Source organism: Spermophilus citellus (genome assembly GCF_964194105.1).
Source record: "Spermophilus citellus genome assembly, chromosome: 10".
NCBI classification, from domain to species: Eukaryota; Metazoa; Chordata; class Mammalia; order Rodentia; family Sciuridae; genus Spermophilus; species Spermophilus citellus.
In genome coordinates, this window is record NC_138197.1 from 9425861 (window position 1) to 9446003 (window position 20143).

Genomic DNA, 20143 nt, shown 5'->3' on the forward strand with positions numbered 1-20143 from the left:
CTCTTAATGATAAAAAAAAATCTGAACAAATTTGGTATACAAGGAATATATCAGAGCATAATAAAATCCTCATATAACTAAACAATAGCTAACATCATGCTGAAGGAGGAAACACTGAAGGCTTTTTCTCTCTGATCTGGAACAAGATAAAGCTGTCCACTTTTGACACGTTTATTTAACATAGTACTGAAAGTCCTAGCCAGATCAATTAGGCAAGAGAAGGAAGCAAACGTTATCCAAATTGAAGAGGAGGAAGCCAAATTGTCACTCTTTGAAGATGATGTGATCCCCGCCCTAGCAGCGGCTCGGACTGGCTCAAAGCTCGGGGAGGAGGGACAGGGAGGGAGGAGAGGGGCCTATTCTGACCAATCCTGTGGCTGGCGGGACCGCTGTTCCCGCCTCTGGGTGGCGTGCGCGTGCATCACGCACGCACGCTCAGCACGCACGCTGCGGAAGCGCGCGCGCAGGCCCAGCCCTCGTCGCCGCCGCCATTTTAGCTCCTGGTTCCGGCCGCGTGGTGTGGGCTGTTGTAGCGGGAGGGGTGGGGGTCCCCAAGAGTTAAGTCGCTGTCCTCCACTGTGCCGATACAGCCGCCAGCTTTCTTCTCCTTTCTTCCTTCTTAACCGCTTGCTGGAAGAGTGCGAAGATGTCCAAGCGACACCGGTTGGACCTGGGGGAGGATTACCCCTCCGGCAAGAAGCGTGCGGGACCGATGGGTAAGCCAGGCCTGGGGCGCGAGGCAGCGGCTCGGGCTTTGTTGGGGTCCGGGCGGGGAGCGGGCCACCACCGGCGTGGCGGAGCAGGTCGCGGAGCCCGAGCCTTTGTTTTCTTTGGGGCTCCGTTCAGCGGCGGTCCCGGCGGAGCGGCGCGGGTTCGGCCCGGCAAGGGCGCCGCGGATGTTGGCGGGGCCGGGTCGGGAGGTGGAGAGGCCTGTGGCGGCCACCAGGGCGCCGCCTCCGCCAGGCCCAGCCTGCCAGAGCCACTTTGGACGGAGCAGGAGCGGAGCGCGGACCTCGTGGCTTCGGTTCCCGACTGAGGCCTGGCGAGGGTGGGGGAGGGCGCGGCGAGTGTTCGCGCCCAAGGGCACCGGGTTCCCGGCCGAGGGCCGGGAGAGGGCCTGGGAAGGGGACGGCGCCGGGCCGCGAGGGCGGGGAGCGCGTGGGTTCTCGTGTGGGCTGCGGCGGGGGTGGCGGGAGTTGAGCGCGGAGTCCGGGCGCAGGGGGAGCGGAGGCCTGCGGGAGGAAGGCACCGGAAGGCTGCCTGGTGGGCCGGGGCCGCGTCCCGGAGCCTAGGGGCGCAGCGTGGCGGGAGAGCGCGTTCCTCCGTCCATTCAAACACTTCGGAGTAGACGGCAGGCAAACTTCCGTCTGCCGCCCACTCTCCCGCCATCTTCTTTATTTCCTGCTTTGGTGAAGACGGTGCTAGGGCTAGGAGTTGGCAGGCATACTTTTCCCCCCTAAGTTTTTATTTGAAGGAGCTTTTGAAATACGGAGACTTATTCAAGAAGTGGTTTTCATGCTCATGGCAAAATATCGCCATGTGGAGGTTGAGAAATACAAGATTCATAGGGTTCCGGATTCCTTTTCCTTAGCCATTCTCTAAAGGTACCGAGGAATTTAGCAATTTACTTGAGGAATTGTATCACAGTCATTTTCTGGTCCAGTCAGTGTGTGTTTTCACTCTTGAAGAGCAGAATTCTCTGGGTAATAGGCAAAAAGAAAAACCTCAAACAAAAGTTCGAATGTCCAAATACCTTGCATAATTTCATCAGTTTTCCACGTAATCTTTACTGTCAAGGTGGAGTATAAATCAGAATGGGATGTACTTTTTGATACCTAACATATTTAATTGTAAATACAGAAATATTTATGCTGTTTTATTTTTGTAGGTTTTTTAGAAATTATGATATTAGGTACAGTAATCATACAATTACATAATAACATAGCATCTTAGACTGCTCCCTCAAAAAACATGAGCACGTTTAAGCTCTGTCACAGACCCTTAGAGTTGGAAACAACTTTCAAAAGAGTATAATCAACTCCATTCAAGAAATGAGAAATGGAGACTCAAGAAATGAGAAATGCAGACGGGGTGGAGTTAAGTGCACTGTGCAAGTTAACAGTTTTATAGTGGAATCTGGAATGCTGCTTTTTGAATTTCCACTCTCTGACACACAGTCTGATACTGTACTTAGAATCATTACAGCTTGTTTTAGTGACATTTATAATAGGTTGGTAAAGCAGGGAACACTTGGTTCTTGATTTCCTTTCAAGTAAAAATAAAATTGCTTGTCGTTGGCTAAGATGCAGCTAATATCTCCAGTAAGAGGTCAGGTTGGATCAAAGTATACTGGAGAATTGACTCATCAGGTTTATTGTGTATGTGCACCATTTAAAAGGGCTTTCCTTGGGATTAATAGTCTCATGATACACTTAGGTGAATGCTCCAAAACAGATATCCTAAGTGGATTTTTTGGGTCTCTGATTCCCCATAATATTTGAGATTTGCCTGTATTGTGGAGTTCATCCATGAAATAGTGCTTAAGGTCTGGATAAATTCTGGAGGAAGTTTTCAAACTAACTTCTGTGTCATTTGAGTGCTATTTCTCACAGGGCTAGTTTTCTTTAGCAGTGGACTTCTGAAGTTTGTTATGGCTCAAGGCGTGAAATATCAAATTTCCCCCATTTGATAATTTTAAGTAACTTGTTGAATGACCAACAAATCTGTAGTGTTTTTTGTTGTTGTTGTCGTTGTGTTTTAGTGCTGATAGTTAGGAGGCGTATTTGTTTGAGAGCACAGGCATATCACTTTTGTGAACTCTTTTGTTAAACATGATTGTCCCATTTCTCTAGTACTAAAAAGGGAGGGTCATTTATTTAGTGGGAGATTTCATCCATGTTCTTGCTCGTATACTATATAAGGGTTTATTTACTCCTGGCATGTTTTTGTTTGGGAGCAGGTGGAGAAGTTATAGGTCTCTTACGTATTCTGCCTCTTTCCTTTTTTCCATGACCCTATAGAGTCTTCAATATAATGTTACTAACAACAAAACAAACCTCTATGAAGTGTGGAAAACACACTAGATGTTGGCTTTTCGATATTTCCTGATCGATACATTGGTTGTTTATTATATACATTGATATAATACAAATAGAGTACATAATGTACACGTGACACTTCCAGACTTTTTACATGTATAAACACATTTTTATGACAGTCCTATATGATAGGTGAAGAAAGTTGCAGAAACAAAACAGAAAAGGCAAATTCCTGGAAATCTTCGAAAAACATTTTGTGATGAACAATTTTGGACAGTCTTGGCATTTTTACTCATGACTATGAAGTATAATATGAATATCAGTAGAATCTCTATTGTGTGCTTTTAGTTTTGCTCAGATGTCAGTAACTATCCTTTTCATTGGCTGTGTAGTACTCCACTTGTAAAGGTATATCATAACTTACCCAGTATCCTGTTCCTTGCTGTTTAGGTGGTTTCCCAGTTGTCATTTTATAGGTTAAAAGTATCATGAACATCCTTATGTATACATATTTGCACACTCATGGGATTGGAAGCTTGTGGAAATAAGATTGCCAGAAAAACTGTGTGTGTTCAAAATATTCTGATTTTGATGACCAGCTTATATCTTCATTTGCAGCATTTTAATACCTATTATCCCTCGTGAATTTTAAATCCCCCCCACCCCCCACCATACCAGGGATTGAACCCAGGGCTGCTTAACCACTGGGCCACTTCCCCAGCCCTTTTTATTTTTTATTTTGAGATAGGGTTTTGCTAAGTTGCAGAGGCTGGCTTTGAACTTGTGATCCTCCTGGCTTAGCCTCCTGAGTCACTGGGATTACAGGCATGTCCCTCCATGCCTGGCTTTAACATGGTAATTCTAACTTTAAAAAAAAAAAAAAACTTTAATAATAACCAACATTTACTGGGCATTTTCAGAGTTAGACAGCACTTTCTCGTGTTAATTCATTTAATCTTTTCAATACCTCACAAGGCATTAATAGCTGTGTTTTGAGATGAGAAAAGAAATACTGTTATATAGCTACCTTAAGTGCTGAGCCAGAATTGAGCTGAAAAATTGTATAGAATCATACAATTTTTGTGCTTGACAAAAATACATATTTAAAAAAGAAAATATGCATAAGTACAAGCCTATACATATTTATGAAGCAGAGGGTTTAAGTTCCCACTTAACAGACTTAATTTTTATTCTTCCTATCCTATTGAAGATAGATAGCTTGAACCATAAGGCAGTATTTCTAGGTGATTGAATTGTTTTCTACATCTGCCTCTTTCCTTTTTTCCATGACCCTATAAAGTCTTCTGTTACTTTCTTACTTTAATCTTACTAATACTTTTCACTATGCAAATTAATAAATTGAGGCTTACGCCTTACCTGTGGTTATACTCCTTTTCTTTCTATACTATGATTGCCTTCATTTCTTGGTCAGCTCCTAATCTTGTGTCTTCAGAATGTATTTGATATTTGCTTCCTGTGTTGTAGAGTTTTTTTTTTTTTTTTTTTTTTTTTTTTTTTAAATGAAGCTATGGATGAAGTTGGTCTCTGAAAACCAATCTTTGTTGGCACAGGACTACAAGAGTATGTAATACATAGTTTACTTCTTCCATAATCCCTCTTCCCCCCAGTTTTGTAACTATTGAATTTTTGGTCCATATCTTAAGTATCTGATATTATGTGAGAAGTATAAGAGGAATTTATTAAACATTTTCTTTTCTCGTTCCTTCTTTTCTCCCCCATGATGGTATGAGTATTAGAAACAATCCTTTTCATTTAGACCAGATGTTCTTAAAGAGTTCACTCTAGTTATGTGTACCATTATCTTTCAGATGGCTACTCTGAATTATTTGTGACTATAGTGCTTCTCACTTGGTGAGTATATTTCTGCTTGCCCAATTGTAAACTATTCCCCATCCACATTTTGGGCTAATATGAATGCTTATTAAATATGTTGAGCACTATGATAAGGTAGAAGGAGGGAAAGAAAGCAGGTAGTTGATAGCATATTTCAAAGATAGGTCAGGACTCTAAAATTTTGAATTGTGAGACTTCATTTTATGGTTAGTCATTTTTCACATTTTCTTTTGGTTTTGAGTAAAACTTTCTAGCTTGTATACCCTATAATTCTGTAGCATGTGGACATTGAAATGGAAGAAGGAAAAAAATCACCTGTTTAAAACAAGGATTTTCCCCCTTACATCTTTTTTTTTTTTTTTTAATGGAATAGAATGGCATATTTTTAGAAGGAAAGGATCCGATTTGATTGGTCAGCCTACCATTTCTGTAAATGGACCATTCTGACTCAGTGCTGGGTTTAGTATTTTATCTTTGGTCTGTCAAGAATTTACTATTGCCCCATTGATGTACCATTATGGAGAATGACTGCTCTTTCTCTGCTACTGATACTTACAGCACAGGAAACTTGTACTCATTTGTGTATTGTGAATAAGGAGCAATGACACATTTAGCTTCCTGTTGGTCCTCATTATTTTTAATCTGGGTCCCAACACCTCGTGGCAAGTTTCTTTGCTACAAACTCCTTCTTTGCTTTAGGAGTTTGTCTGAAATAAAGTGGATTAGTAAAATGAGCAAGGAAAGATTATTTTATTTCTGTCACCAGGCCCTCAGAGGCCACCAGATACAGCCCTTTGTCTTGCTGCTTGTCAGGTTTCCTCACCTAGATTAGTTAAGGTTATCATCGTATTGGGACAATCTAGTAACTAGAAGTAGATATCATAATTGACTACTTAAAACTGACCTAAGTTTAATAAAGTGGCTGCCTGCATAATTTTAGCATTTTTTAAACAGCAGTAAAATGATGAAGCTAGTTTTAATTCTGCTTTATTTCATTTATGGTTGGCCAGTATATGCGGATTTACCTTTTACTTCCAGTGTTTTACTATCCCCAAAGGCTAAATGCAAGAGTAGACACTGAAAGCAAAGGAATAAAAGTGTTTTAGAATTTTCGTTTTTCTTGTAAAGCAGTATACACTTACTGAATAAAATTGAGGAAGTACTGGAAAGTATAATTAAGAAAGCAAACTTGCAGATAATCCTCTAATTCATATTTGTATTACTTGTGATACTGTGTGTAACATTGTACTGTGTTCTTTTCATTTAGCATTAGAACTTAAAGCAAAGTGCAGCTTGAAGGAGAATCTAGGAAAGATTGTGGGGCTGTCTTCTTTTGCCCAATTTATTTCTGTCTTCCCCACTCCAGCTGCAGTCTCTGACTTCTGTTGTGGAAATAGGAAGTTTTTTTTTTTTTTTTTTTCCTTAGGATGTCTTAACCTTATGTTGAAGTTTGTAGTAAGATAATTTGAGGCATCATCAAGGAAGGAAAAAGTTTATGGTGGAGTGTGGAAAATTCTTGATTGTTATTTCTAATAGTTATGTAATTCATTGAAATTTTACATTAATTTTTTCATTAGGTTAGTGAACATTTGTGCTCTTATGACTGTAATATTGCTTCGAACATTATGCTTAAAATTTAGAATCTGAATTCTAAAATTTTTGTTCTTAGGAAAGAACGAGATCGAGACCGGGATCGTGAAGATCGGTCTAAAGATCGTGACAGAGAACGTGATAGAGGAGATCGAGAGCAGGAGAGGGAAAAAGAAAAGGAGAAGGAGTTGCGAGCTTCAACCAATGCTATGCTTATCAGTGCTGGATTACCACCTTTGAAAGCTTCCCACTCAGCTCATTCAACACACACTGGACATGCAGGACACACATCACTTCCACAGTGCATTAATCCATTCACCAATTTACCCCATACACCTCGATACTATGATATTCTAAAGAAACGACTTCAGCTCCCGGTTTGGGAATACAAGGATAGGTTTACAGATATCCTGGTTAGACATCAGTCATTTGTGCTGGTTGGCGAGACTGGGTCTGGTAAGACAACACAGGTGAGTTACTTTTTCTTTTTTCTTTTTATTATAGTTGTTTGGAACTGAATATTACCTATTCTTTCACAAAGTAGAAGGCATATGTAGTCATCCCTACCTCATGCCAGAACTAATAAGACATCTAGGATATTTTTCAAACATGGATGAGTCATTATTTACTGGGCTTCTGTTAATAGATATGTAGGCTTCACATGGGCAGGTATGTTTGTAGAAATGGAAACTTGGATATCATTTGCAGTTAAAATACATGTAGCCAAATTGCCTTCCCTTCATAAGTAACCTGTCAGTTTACCTTTACATAAGCAAGTGTGAGAGCATGTTTGCGAGTATCACTGGATTGGAGTTTTTACAGATCTAATAGGTGAAAAAAATAAACCTGGGGTAATTTTTAATTTGTGTGTGTTTCCCTGAGTGAGGTTAACTATCTTTTTTTAAGTTATATGGACTGCAAGTCAATTTGAATATTTCATGGAGGCTTTTCGAAAACTACTACAGCAACCAAAATAGAAAAGCTTTTATTGAAGACTGAACTTTAGTGAGAACTATTTTCAAGTGAAGGAAAACTTAGTGCTGATGTTAGGAAAAGAAACTGTAGCCTTTTTTTTAATTAAACAAAATTTAAAAAGTTTTAGAAACGTGCAAGTCTATAACTCTTAATTATGCTAATCTATTTCATTAAGTCCCATGTTTTTAAATTTGCAAATATTTCAATGAAATGGACACATGTGCATTCAGATACATTGGAAATAATGTAATACTAATTAATTATATCACTATACTAATTAAATGCTACATACTATATTTTTTATAGATGTTTTACATCTAATACAATAGGACAAAATGGAGCATTGTCAGAGTATTTTAAATAATTATATCAACTGTTTTACTGGTTTGCAGAATATTAACACACCTGTCAATTAATCAGGCATTGTGTACTTTACATGTATTATATCATTTTAAGTTTATATACAACTCTGCAGGGAAAGTAATCACATTTTATGGAGGACCAGAATGCGGCTTAGATTAATGAGAGAACTCTGGTTTAGTGGGCTGCTCTGGGTTAAATAGTTTCTGGATTTAGGTAAGTTCAGCATTAACAGTTTTGTCCCTTTTCAATAACCAGTTATATTTATTTCATACTGCTGTTCTGTGGTCTGATGTGGTTCAGAGGAGTTTTTATTAGTAGTTAGTGTTGATAATTTAATCGATTCAAGGCACAAGAGGCTTGTGATGATTTGGATTACACATGCTTTCAGGGGTTACTTTATGGGAATATTGAAAACTGCAGGGAATTTTGGGGATGTGAAAGGGAAACTAGAAAGTTAAATCAGTAAATTTCATCCAAATGCTTTTTAGTATAGTTATCAAACTTGGACACAAACCTAATAAAGAGTACTTAGCAGTTGTTTTGGTTATCCCTGCCTATCAGAAAATGAAATCAAACATAATTTGAAATAATGACTTTAACTTTTGAAAGAGCCATAGAAAAGACATTTTGCATTGTGCTTGGTGTGCACATACTATGCCTATATTTGAGAAATTAAAGCTAGTTCAGTCAGGAAAAACATGAGTGAGGGTACAAGTTTAGAGAAGGGAACACTGCACACTTTGACTAGTGTGAAGGGTTGGTGGGGTAGGTGAGACTGGAGCCCTAGGTTGAGCCTTACTACCTCTTGCCATAGGTAAGGAAGCCATCAGAGTTTTTAATTGGAGGGGAGTGACACAAATTTTTATTAAAAATGTTCAGTCATGAAAGACCATATAGGAGATCCTAACAAGTTTTGACTTTGTGTGCAAGGTTAGTGGGAATGAGGAACAAAGAATGGAGTCTGTTTTTTACTGCCACTGAATAGGGCACATGGGAAGAATTAAAAGAACTTGAAGGAAGGTGAGAAATGGTTTTGCTTTGAACTTGATGAATTTGAGATACCAATAAAATATTCATTATTCAGAAGGAGATGTGACTACCAGGTTTGGGGGTAGGAGCTAGAGTTATAGGATTGACTTTGTTCTGTTGCAGGCAATGTTGGAATTTAAGAGAATAGAAAAGGCTACTCAGGACAATATATAAAACAAGGATTAGGTTTGGGGAAAATAGCCTCAAGGGGAGGAAGGAAGAGCAGAGCAGATGCCTACTTTGAGCAGACCAGTCGCCCACATCTTTCAGGATATGCATCCCTTCCAAATTATATTTCCTTAGAAAGTTTGAGTAGATGCCTTATCATAAGCTGTTTTGGGAACCCTTAAAAATCTCTGAAACCCTTTCCAGGGTCCAAGAATGTCTTAGTATTTTTCATACAAAACAAAATATTGCAGCATACTGAATGTAGAGACAGAATTGAGGTTTCTTCCAATAAGCTAGACATGAGAGATATGTAAAAATAATAAAATGTGCTCTACTAGCCAAGTATTATTTTATTTGAAAAATATACATTTTAAAAATAGAAGATAGGTTGTTACTAGTAATTAGTAAACAATTTAGCTGCTTTTCAGTTTTAACTTCCAAATACAATAAATGTATTAATTGTTTGGTATCCTCATTTATTTTAACAGTGTAAGGAGTTCTAAAAGAGAACTGCTAAATTAACCAAAACTATATATTTTTAAATTATCAATTTCACTGGAGTGAAATTTTTAAAAATGTGAATAATCTTGCCTTAAGAATTACGAATTAATTTTAAGTATTTTTAATTTGTAAGTCAGTACTTTTTGAGGATTGGTAAAATGAGGGTAGATAATTAAAACCTCATAAGAAGACCACTTAACATGGGTCTGTTGATTTGCAATACCAGGAAGACTCTGCTATTTTAGTGAAGTATTTTGTTCATTTAAAACCATGTAAAAATATTATTATGTTCTCTGAGAAGCAACATAATCATCTTTCATTTGTTTCTCCAGTTACAAGTTATTTCCAAATTAAAAAGTAACCTAACTAAAATGTAATAATAATGCAATAATCAATACTAGTTATCAGATGTCATTGTACACATGGTGTACCCAAAAACCCCTTGTTTTTTCTATAGCATTAGCACCTGATAGGCTTTTGGAAGCTTTGGTGAAGACAAATCATGTCCTTGTAGCAGTAGATTCCAGTTTTATGGGATGGTCATTTGCTTTTTTCCCATGGTTCTTTTACAGTTAAGTCAGTCGAGAAGAACCATAAAATGAGAGAATCTATGAGTGTGTGGATAATTAGGAAGGAAATATGCTGTCATCCTGACAACCATCTGTGGTTGAGATTTTCTCTTTCCCCTTTTCCCTTGATTGACCTTACTCAGCGAAGCGCTATTGCTGTAAGCCATATTGAATTTGAGACTGGTAATTACTTTAAAGATGGTACCTAAAGTGTTGCCACTGTGCATAAATAACATTCCTGAAAGATGGATTGGAGTACTAGTAGGTGCTAGGATTTGGCTTCTGCTGGCTTACAGAATTTGAATTGAATTAAAAGATACTTGTGCAACAAGGGAATATTTTCTACTTGTATCTGCATATTGTAACTCATTGTATGAATTTTGATGCTCTACTTATTGGAAATTAACATTTTTGTTATTAAGTAGAATTTGTTTCAAGTAGGATTTTTTTCATTGGGTAGACAAATAGTTAATGATGGGACCACTTAAACACTGGTGAGCATACCAAGCAAAGCTTATGTGGACCTAGCGCACAGAATGTAATCACATCACATCCTTGTTACACATGACCTCTTTTTGGATATTTTTCTATCTAAATAAATTATATATGTTAAAGGAGTTATGATATGTTAAGTTTTTGTTATAAATAATTCTCTGTCACTTGCCTAATTGAATTTTAAATTATTGGAATGAGATAAAAGTGCTTTATATTAAACATAGTTGATATGCGGCAGAATAGAATTAATTTAAATGTGAAATTATTTGATAGATTCCACAGTGGTGTGTGGAGTATATGCGATCATTACCAGGACCCAAGAGAGGAGTTGCCTGTACCCAACCCAGGAGAGTGGCTGCAATGAGCGTGGCTCAGAGAGTTGCTGATGAGATGGATGTGATGTTGGGCCAGGAAGTTGGTTATTCCATTCGATTTGAAGACTGCAGTAGCGCAAAAACCATCCTTAAGTAAGTACTTTATCTTTAAAAATGGATGCTTTTTCTAATTGTAGCTTTTCTGCCACTTGTTAAGAATTTTGCAAGTGGACACTCAAGTTATAAAAATTTAAAATTTGAATAGTTCGAAGTAGGCCACCTTTGACTTTTCAGGTGACATTTTAATGTGGATTCTTTTTCTTGGTTATAATATATGTTGCTTTTTAGTAGAAATTGAAGTTGGCAGATCAGGTTTTAGTTGCTTGAGGTTGTATCTTAAGTGAAAATGTTCCTATAAAATGTGTAGTTTTAGTAGACATGCTCTGAAATATCATTTAAATATGATAGAAATAGAAAAGTAAGATATATCTTAGTGGTCTGGGGATGTAGCAAAGGTAGAGTGCTTGCATGAGGGCACAAGTTCAACCCCCAGTCTTGCCAAAAAGAAAAAAAATGGATTTATCTTTGTAGAAGGACAGCTAATGTTAGAAAGAATGATGTGTGAGTAAGATGGGATATGATTTAATTGTAGGCAAGGGACTTTTAATAGTCTATACTTGAAAGGCAACCAAACTCTTGACAGTATGGGAATAGCACTGACTAGGATTTTCAGAACAGATTTTTTGTTTTTGTGCTGTTCGATTCTTCTAGAACAGTAATATCAAGTTGTTTCACTGTTTTTTATTAATGGTTGCTTGGCATTTTTTATTGTCTTCTAGTTTGACTAATCTGATTGGTTAATATTTTGCAATTTTTGCTATTAGAAACAGTTGGTGTCCTCAGCACCCTCTTAGAACTTTGTATGCACAGTTTTTACACATTGGCATATGTGAAATGAATTCCCTCAGTGAAATTGGTTGGATCAAAGGTTTTGCTTGAATTTTATCAGCCTTTGCCAGATTGCCCTTCATGAAGATTTTATCTACACCCACCAGTAAGGAATGAGCAGATGAGTGTCTGTTTCTTTGCCTTTCCTGATATAGCTTAGTAAAATTTATCTTTAGTCAATCTTGTAAGTGAAAAATGTAGTCTCCTTATAGTTTTTTTTTTTTTAAAGAGAGAGTGAGAGAGGGGTGAGAGAGAGAGAGAGAATTTTTTTTTTAATATTTATTTTTTAGTTCTCGTCGGACACAACATCTTTGTGTTTATGTGGTGCTGAGGATCGAACCCGGGCCTCACGCACGCCAGGCGAGCGCGCTACCACTTGAGCCACATCCCCAGCCCCTCCTTATAGTTTTAATTTGCATTTCTTTTTGTATGAAATTGAGCATCTTATAGGTATGTATTAGCCATTTGTATATTTTTGGGATCTGAGACTGATGCTTTTTTTCATTTGTTGAGAAGGATTGCTATCTGGTTGGCAGCAGTTTATAAGGTGGTATTTTGAAATGCATATCAAATTTCAGAAAATTGACAACATACAGTATCACACAATTGATAAAATTTGGTATTTGGTTTCTTATCTTTCTGTGGTTGGTTCTTACTGATTTGTAGAAGCTCTTAACAAAATAGCATTTTGGATATAAATTTCAATTTTTGACCAGGTTGCCATTTATTTCTTACAGGTAATGAAAAAACTTTTGATTTTGATCAAGTACTGAACTTACCGCTTTATATGATGTCCCAGGCTTTACAACATAACCTGCCCAAGCTTGTTTTAAGTTATTTGATTCTTATATTCTACTTTTGTGTTTTTATTTTAAGCATCTTTGCCCAATCTGGATTTGGTTGGGGAGGAATTCATAAGGTTTAGGGTAATTTCTCTTACCACTCCTTTTGCCACCTATACCAAATAACATAACATTGAGCTATTGGGCCTTACTTCCCTGTGTAGTTAATTTTTTTCCACTCATAGTTGCAACATTTAGTCATTGACACTAAAGTGAGGAATAATTTATATATATTGTTTATTATTAAATTTTTAAATGACTTGTTTGGTTTTCTTTCTTTCTTTTTTTTTTTTTGTAGTGCTGGGGATTGAACCCAGGGTCTTGTGCATGCTAGGCAAGCACTCTACCAACTGAGCTATATCCCCAGCCCTTGTTTGATTTTCATTTAGAAAAATATGAATGTTTTTCTTAGTTTGTGATTTTTCCTTAAGCCAAAGGAATGGGATGTTTCAAAAATTTAAAAATAACGTGAGTACAAAATTATAAATAATATATGTGAAGGATATAATGCATTACTATGCTTTGTTCAGAATTGGTGATGTCATCTGGCTGGATCAGAATTGGTTAGCTTGTAGTTACTCTTTCTGCATGTAGTGATTGTAATACTGTTAAGCTAGGATGGTGCTATCAGCACTTTGAGTTTTGGGTTTATTTCGGTAATTAAACAGTGCTTGAATATCTGAATTACGAGTTAATTCAAGGGAGTCTGATGCTACATTAGGTATCTATTTGTTTAATCTGCCTCTTGTTTAACTTTATTAATTTAGACTAAGTCTTAAACTTTAGCAAGAGTTTAAGACTTAAGTCTAGTGTATAGAATTTAACAGTTCTGTTAAAACACAGATTGCTATGCCTCACCTTCAAAATTTTTGATTAAGTAATTCTGGTGAGGCACAAGTTTTCTGTTTCTAATAAGTTGCAGATAATTTGTATGTCTTTACGTGAATAGATCATTTCAAGTTTGGTTGTCTTATAGCATTTTTGTTTACTTATCCATTTTTAAAACTTTAGAATTATGACTCATCTTTTAGCCTGGGTAAGTATTTATTACCAGTAAGAAAGGTAGTAAAACTTGACTAAGGTAAAGGGAAATGGTCTGTGGCTTTTAGGACCACCAATATCTTCCTTGTTATGTCTTTTATGTGTTATGTGTCAGGTGGATTGATCTCGATATCTATCTCTCTCTCTCTCTCTCTCTCTCTCTCTCTCTCTCGCAAAGGGTTTCTTAAATTTAGCAGTATAGCAAATGATCAAGTACTCTTTTTTTTCTTGCTTTAGTCTTAAATTAACAAATTTATTCTTTAGATTCTAGAGACCAGGGATTCAGAAGCATTGCATTGACAGAGTTGGTTCCTTCTGGAGATCCTGAGAGAAGAGCCTTTCATTTCATGATTCTTCCTAGCTTCTGATGACAATTAGCAGTCCTTGTTATTCCTTGCCTTATGTATCTCCAGTCTCTTTCTCCATCTTCACCTGGCTACTCTTTGTGTCTCAAATTTCCCTCTCATTTCTTCATTAAGGATATGTGTGATTGGGTTTAGAGAGCACCATAAATGTTTGCGATCTCATGGGAAGATTTTAACTTAACTACATCTGCAAAATTTCTGATTTTTAATAAGGTCACATTCCTAGGTACCAGAGGTTAGAACTTGGTCATATCTTTCTATAGGTACCTTTTTGTTGATATACATACATGTAGGTGTGTTCCTTTATAGTAGTTTTTAGGACAAGTGTGCTAGTGTAGGCGTGTGCTATCATAGTACACCTAAGATTGGGAATCAATATAACATATAAACTAGTTTTAATAAGCTATTTAACTGGTTTTGAGACTCTGGAAAAGTTAACTGCTATTATTCAGGTGTTTTCATTGGAAAAGAAGAGCACATTTGACTCTCTTGACCTTCCAACCTTAGAACTGCCATTTTTTGTAAAATCTGTTGTTCATACAACAAGCTTCACTTGTTAGTAAACTTCACATATTTTGTGATGTAGGAGATATTTAACTGCAGCATCTCATGGTTTGTATCACTGGGTGATTAATCAAATTAACATTGAGGAAACATTAGGAATTTTCTCCGGAATCTGAAAGACAGGGTTTGAATGTGGTTGACCATTTAATTTAGTACTTATAATAAACATGGTTGTTGATTAAAGCATGACAAATAATAGTTCCATTAACTGATTTGTGATATTCATTTCCTCTTAGGAAAGATGCAGAAGAATGGCTATGCTTCTGTGTATCTCCATGTTGTGGTTGCCTAACGCTTGAGAAATGGGCAGAGGAAAAAAGATCAAAATAGAGTGGTTTTTTAAAGAGGTTTAAGAAATTTTCAAGTTCAAGTTGTATTATTAGTTTTGTGATTTCCCCCTCCCCCATTTTTAAAGTCCAAATTGATGCATATCTTATGTGGGATCATTATAATTGGTGGCACTTTGGTGGTTCCCATTGCTTGTGAATGCTTGCACTTGATCTGGCTGTATATATTATCGCTTCATTTGAGTATTGTTAGTTATTGGGACTACACATACTGAATTAGCTAATTAAAATGCCTTCAAAAAATGTTACCCTAGGAGTCTCTGTTGAATGAATAGCTAGCTATTGAGTATCTGGAAAGTTGAGAAACAGTGATAGGATATAAATTTTCTAGTATTTGGGCAAAATAGTATTTGCTCGAATGCAAACATTTATTCTTTAAAGCCACAAATTAGTTCTGTTGAAACTAAGGAAGTTACCCACAAATGGATTATGTTTTGCCATTGAGATAATGTGCAAGAGGATTGCCCGCCTTGTGTCGGTAATACATCCAAAGGCACAAACTGCCAAATGTCCTCAAATAGATCAAAGAAATTCCAAAGGAACTAGAGGCCATAGTGTAGCTGACTCATGCACTGTGTTGGACTAACTTTAAGGCATTGAGTCATATTTTAATTGGCAGTGTTTTTTCTTTCACAATCTTAATAAGATAATCTTGTAGGTAATATGTTACCTAGTCCAGGTTGTTGGTTTTTAAAAAATAACACCACCAAAGTAGAAGATAGGAAATATACAATTGGGACGAAATGGACTTGTTTGCCCAAAAATTGGTTAAATTTAGAGTTAAGTTTTAGTGAAGTAAAGAGAGGGATTCACTTCTCTTGTACACTGCCTGCCAGTTTGCTGAACTTACTGCTCCAGCAGATGGCATTAGCTAAAAATATCAAGTTGGTTCATGAAAGATTAGGTTAGACTAATCATGAAAAAAGAGCCAGAGGATGAAATCATAAATGATGATTTCAGATAATTTCTACTGCTTTTAAATCTGTAAATAAAATCATGGGCTTTTATTTACTGAATGAACAGTGAATTCAGCATTTAAAGGCGTATGGTGTTTTGTCCATGGGCCAAACCAAGGATATAATTGTTTTGTATGAGTGTTAGCAGAGTGGAATGGACTGGGAATGAATGGCTGATACTTAATCTACATGGTGCTTTTCCTATGATGCTTAGATTCCATATTAACTGCCTTCTTTTGAGCCATTCCTAATCCTGGTTTCCCTCTCTTTGGTTCATTAATCATTCTTATGTTGTTTGCCTTTTATATTCCTCTTACGTACCAGCATTTCCACAGTGCTGTTGCTGCCCCTCAGTCCTAAAACCTTTATGAATGATTTCTTTTTATGCTTCATTAAGGTGTTTTTTCAGGTGGGAAAATGTTAGACGTATTCTCTGTGAGCCCCTTTCAACCAAGAACCTGAGCCTGTGAGCTTTGTTAAGAATTGCTAGGGCTTTACTTTTTTGAAATGTGCATTTGCATGTGGTAACATTTTAGTGGTGTGATGTCTTAAAGCAGCTGAAAATGGTTTATTGGTTTTATTTTGCAGGATGAATATTTACGTCTAAGATTATTTTTAAGAAATTCATTTATATCTAAGTGTCCAATTTGGCATTTGTGTGAAGCGTGTGTGGTCATTGCCTTCCATAATCAGCAATATTTTTTTTTTCAGTACATTGCAGTATTTGAGAAGATTTTATGATGTATAGCTTGTTTGGTGTGTGCTCTTAAGACATTCTCTTGAAGCTTAATTTTGTAATTAATCTTGAAAAAATAACATTTTTGGGGGGAAAGTCCTGTCTTCCCTTGTCCCTACCCATGCTGGGGGTTGAATCTAGGGTTGCTTTATCACCAAGCTACACCTTTTTCGTTTTTTTGAGACAGGTTCTTGCTAAGTTGCTGAGACTGGTTTTGAACTTGAGATCTTCCTGCCTCAGACTCCCAAGTCACTGGGATTATAGGTGTGCATCAGTGTACGTGGTTGAAGAAGTTTAGTTTTCATTTACCAAATGTCTTTGTTTCATCTCTCTGTTTTCAAGTTTTCTTTTAAAATGAACCTTGACCAACATGTTCTTTGTGAATATAGGTATATGACTGATGGGATGTTACTTCGTGAAGCCATGAACGATCCCCTCCTGGAACGTTACGGTGTGATAATTCTTGATGAGGCTCATGAAAGAACACTGGCTATAGATATTCTCATGGGTGTTTTAAAAGAAGTTGTAAGAAAAAGATCAGACTTAAAGGTGAAGTAGTTTTCTTTACCCATTTAGTTCATTTTGTGTGTATGCATGTATTAAAGTGGGAAATATCCTGATCATTAATCAGCTTTTTTAAAAAACAACTTCTAAAAGTAGTGTCCAAGTACTGCCTATGTTTTTACTTTGATGTGGCTTCATTTTAAACTTCACTTATATTTCTCCTACTTTTTAGTAATGTATTTTTAAACCAAATCTCTCTTTTCTAACCCATCTGATTCTTCATATTCTAACATTTTGTTTTGTTTTGTTTTTTTGATCATACTAGTCACTCTATTCATCATTAAGTGCAGACATCTCCTTAAAGGATCAGTTTTTATCCCTCAGATTTATGTCTGTCTTCCAACATAAACATCCAGGACGATCAACTCCTCAGAATTCTTGGGGGGTTTTTTGGTTTTTTTTAACCCCTTCTTTACCACTTGTACCTTGGCCCAGTGTTATTATGTTGATTAAGGTCTTAAAACTGTCTGAATAGTTTATATATATATATTTTTTACATTTTTGACCCATAGTTTAGGAAGTTCCCCCTTTTGCTTTCTTGTGTGCGTGTACCATACTTTGAAACTTAAAACTCATCATCTCATCATTCCTTGTTAGTATGTGTGCTGTACAAGCACCATATAAGTACTATCACTGTTAAAAATTATGGATGAGCTGTCAGGGTTTCAGTGGAGAAATCTCATTTAAAATAAGAATTAAGAATTCTAGTGGAATGATGTATGAGGGAGACTTACAGTAAAATTTTATTAGTTTATATGATATATGATTTGTATGGGGCTGTGACCGCATAGTCATGAAGTTCTGTACCTGAAAAGACTTTTTTTTTTTGCTCTGCCTTTGTACAAGTATAGAAGATCCTTGCTTATTTTAGGATTTTTTTTTTTAAAGATGTGTGTATTAAAGATTATTTGGAAGAAGTGAGAAAATTTACACCTGGTCCACTAGTTAATATTGCATTTTTTCTTTTTCTTTCATGTGGAAACATGTTTGTTTGAATAAATGTAGCAATAATCATGACATTAATGTGGTTCTCCATTAGTTCTTTCACAAACTTTCATTTGGTATGTTTCAAGGTAATTGTAATTTACTTACTTAAATAGATATTTCTAAATATCTTTGAATAAAAAGCTTTTACTGTACCTCAGTCTTTCTGTATTTCATTTTTAAAGTGGTTTATTTAAAGATCTTTATAGTTTTCTTTATAACTGTATATAGAACAGTAAATCAGTACTTTTCTGTTTTTTTTCTTTGAGGCCATGAAAGAACTTAAAGGTGACTCAAGTAATTTACTGTTTTCTTTCAGGTTATAGTTATGAGTGCTACTCTAGATGCGGGAAAATTCCAGATTTACTTTGATAACTGTCCTCTCTTAACTATTCCTGGCCGCACGCATCCTGTTGATCTTTTATACTCCAGAACCAGAGAGAGATTATCTTGAAGCAGCAATTCGAACAGTGATTCAGATACATATGTGTGAAGAGGAGGAGGGAGATCTTCTTTTTTTAACTGGTCAAGAGGTACCATTATTATTAGCCTATCATTTCTGTTAAATGGCAACTTTAAACAATTTGGCATATATTAGCCATAGTTTCCTTATTGTGACATTTTTTTCCTTCATATTGATATATAAAATTTGTAACCGTTTTTCTTTCTACTCTTAGGAATACTTTTTAAACCACTAATACTTTTGTGTTAGGGTTAATTATCCTGAGTGTTAAATGATTTTAGAATTCCAAGATTTAGCAAGTTTTATCTTCACTTTGGAAAGGCCAGCAAACTGGGACATGAATTTGCATCACAGCTGCTATGATTTCAGGCAGTCTTCATCAGTTATTTAGCTTGTGTGTAGACTTAAGTGCCAATCAATCATCAAAAAACCTTATTTTGTGTTTCATCTTCCATGTACTCTTTGAGAATTGGGAGGATAGCATGTCTTCTTTAGAATTTACCGCATTTTGATATACAAATCTCAGTTGTCTTGTGTTCTAAATTCTTCCAATAGGGTGTTTTTAGACATGTGTTCTGACGTTCTCAAGTGGCTAAAGAAGTTCAGGAAAAACTATTTGGATAAAGCAATTTTAAAAAATGTTTTTGTAAATGGGTCTTAAAGTTTTTTGTTGAGTTTTGTTTATTTTCTAGAATGCACTAGAATTTTCTAGTATGTGCTCTTTAATGTACATGCAAATCACTTAGACAACTTGGAGATTCTGATTCAGTGGGTCTTAGTGGATCCTGAGAGCCTGCCTCTAAGAAGCATGCTGGTGGTGCTGACTTTCCTTCAAGTCTTAGTGTCAGGGTCTAGAGCAGGTCCAACAGAACTTTTTGCACTGCTGGAAACATTCCATATTTGCACTTTTCACTGTGATCGCCACCAAGAAACAGGGCTTTTGAGCATTGCAAGGTGGCTAGTATGAGGAGAGACTAAATTTTAATTGTGTCTAAGTTTAAATAGTTAACACTTACTGACCCACATCCTGTTTTTGTATTTGCATGCCACTGGTTAAGAATTTCTTTTACATTTTTAAAAGGTTATCTCTGATAAAAGAACCTGACAACTGAGATCTTAGATGAATGAAAAACTTAATGTGTTTTGGCATCCCAAAAGATCTGACTTCTCTTCTGGAACTTTTTTTTCCTCAGGTGTGATAGATTGCCCGCTTCTGGAAAACAATTCTTTTAAAACAAAGCAAATTCTTGTCTCTTTTCCAAACTTGCTCTAACAGATGAAGTTTGGGGATGAAATGTAGGAATCTGCATCTTCTGTAAACTCCTGGGGCCAATTTTATGTCCTTTTGGTTTAAGGGTCACTTTTCCACAGGAATAGTTTATAGTATGATGCCTATGATATGATAATGACAGCCTAAATATTGTTAAGAAAAATTGC

At 36.5% G+C, this 20143-nt stretch overlaps 1 pseudogene across 1 annotated transcript; it reads left to right on the forward strand.

Moving 5' to 3' along the window:
• Positions 1-365: 365 nt before the first annotated feature.
• Positions 366-19905, forward strand: LOC308659091 (ATP-dependent RNA helicase DHX15-like; annotated as a pseudogene). Its single transcript, XR_014024304.1, has 6 exons — positions 366-716; positions 6562-6952; positions 10856-11049; positions 17085-17244; positions 18563-18776; positions 19900-19905. The product of XR_014024304.1 is annotated as an ATP-dependent RNA helicase DHX15-like (transcript).
• The last annotated feature ends 238 nt before the right edge of the window (positions 19906-20143 follow it).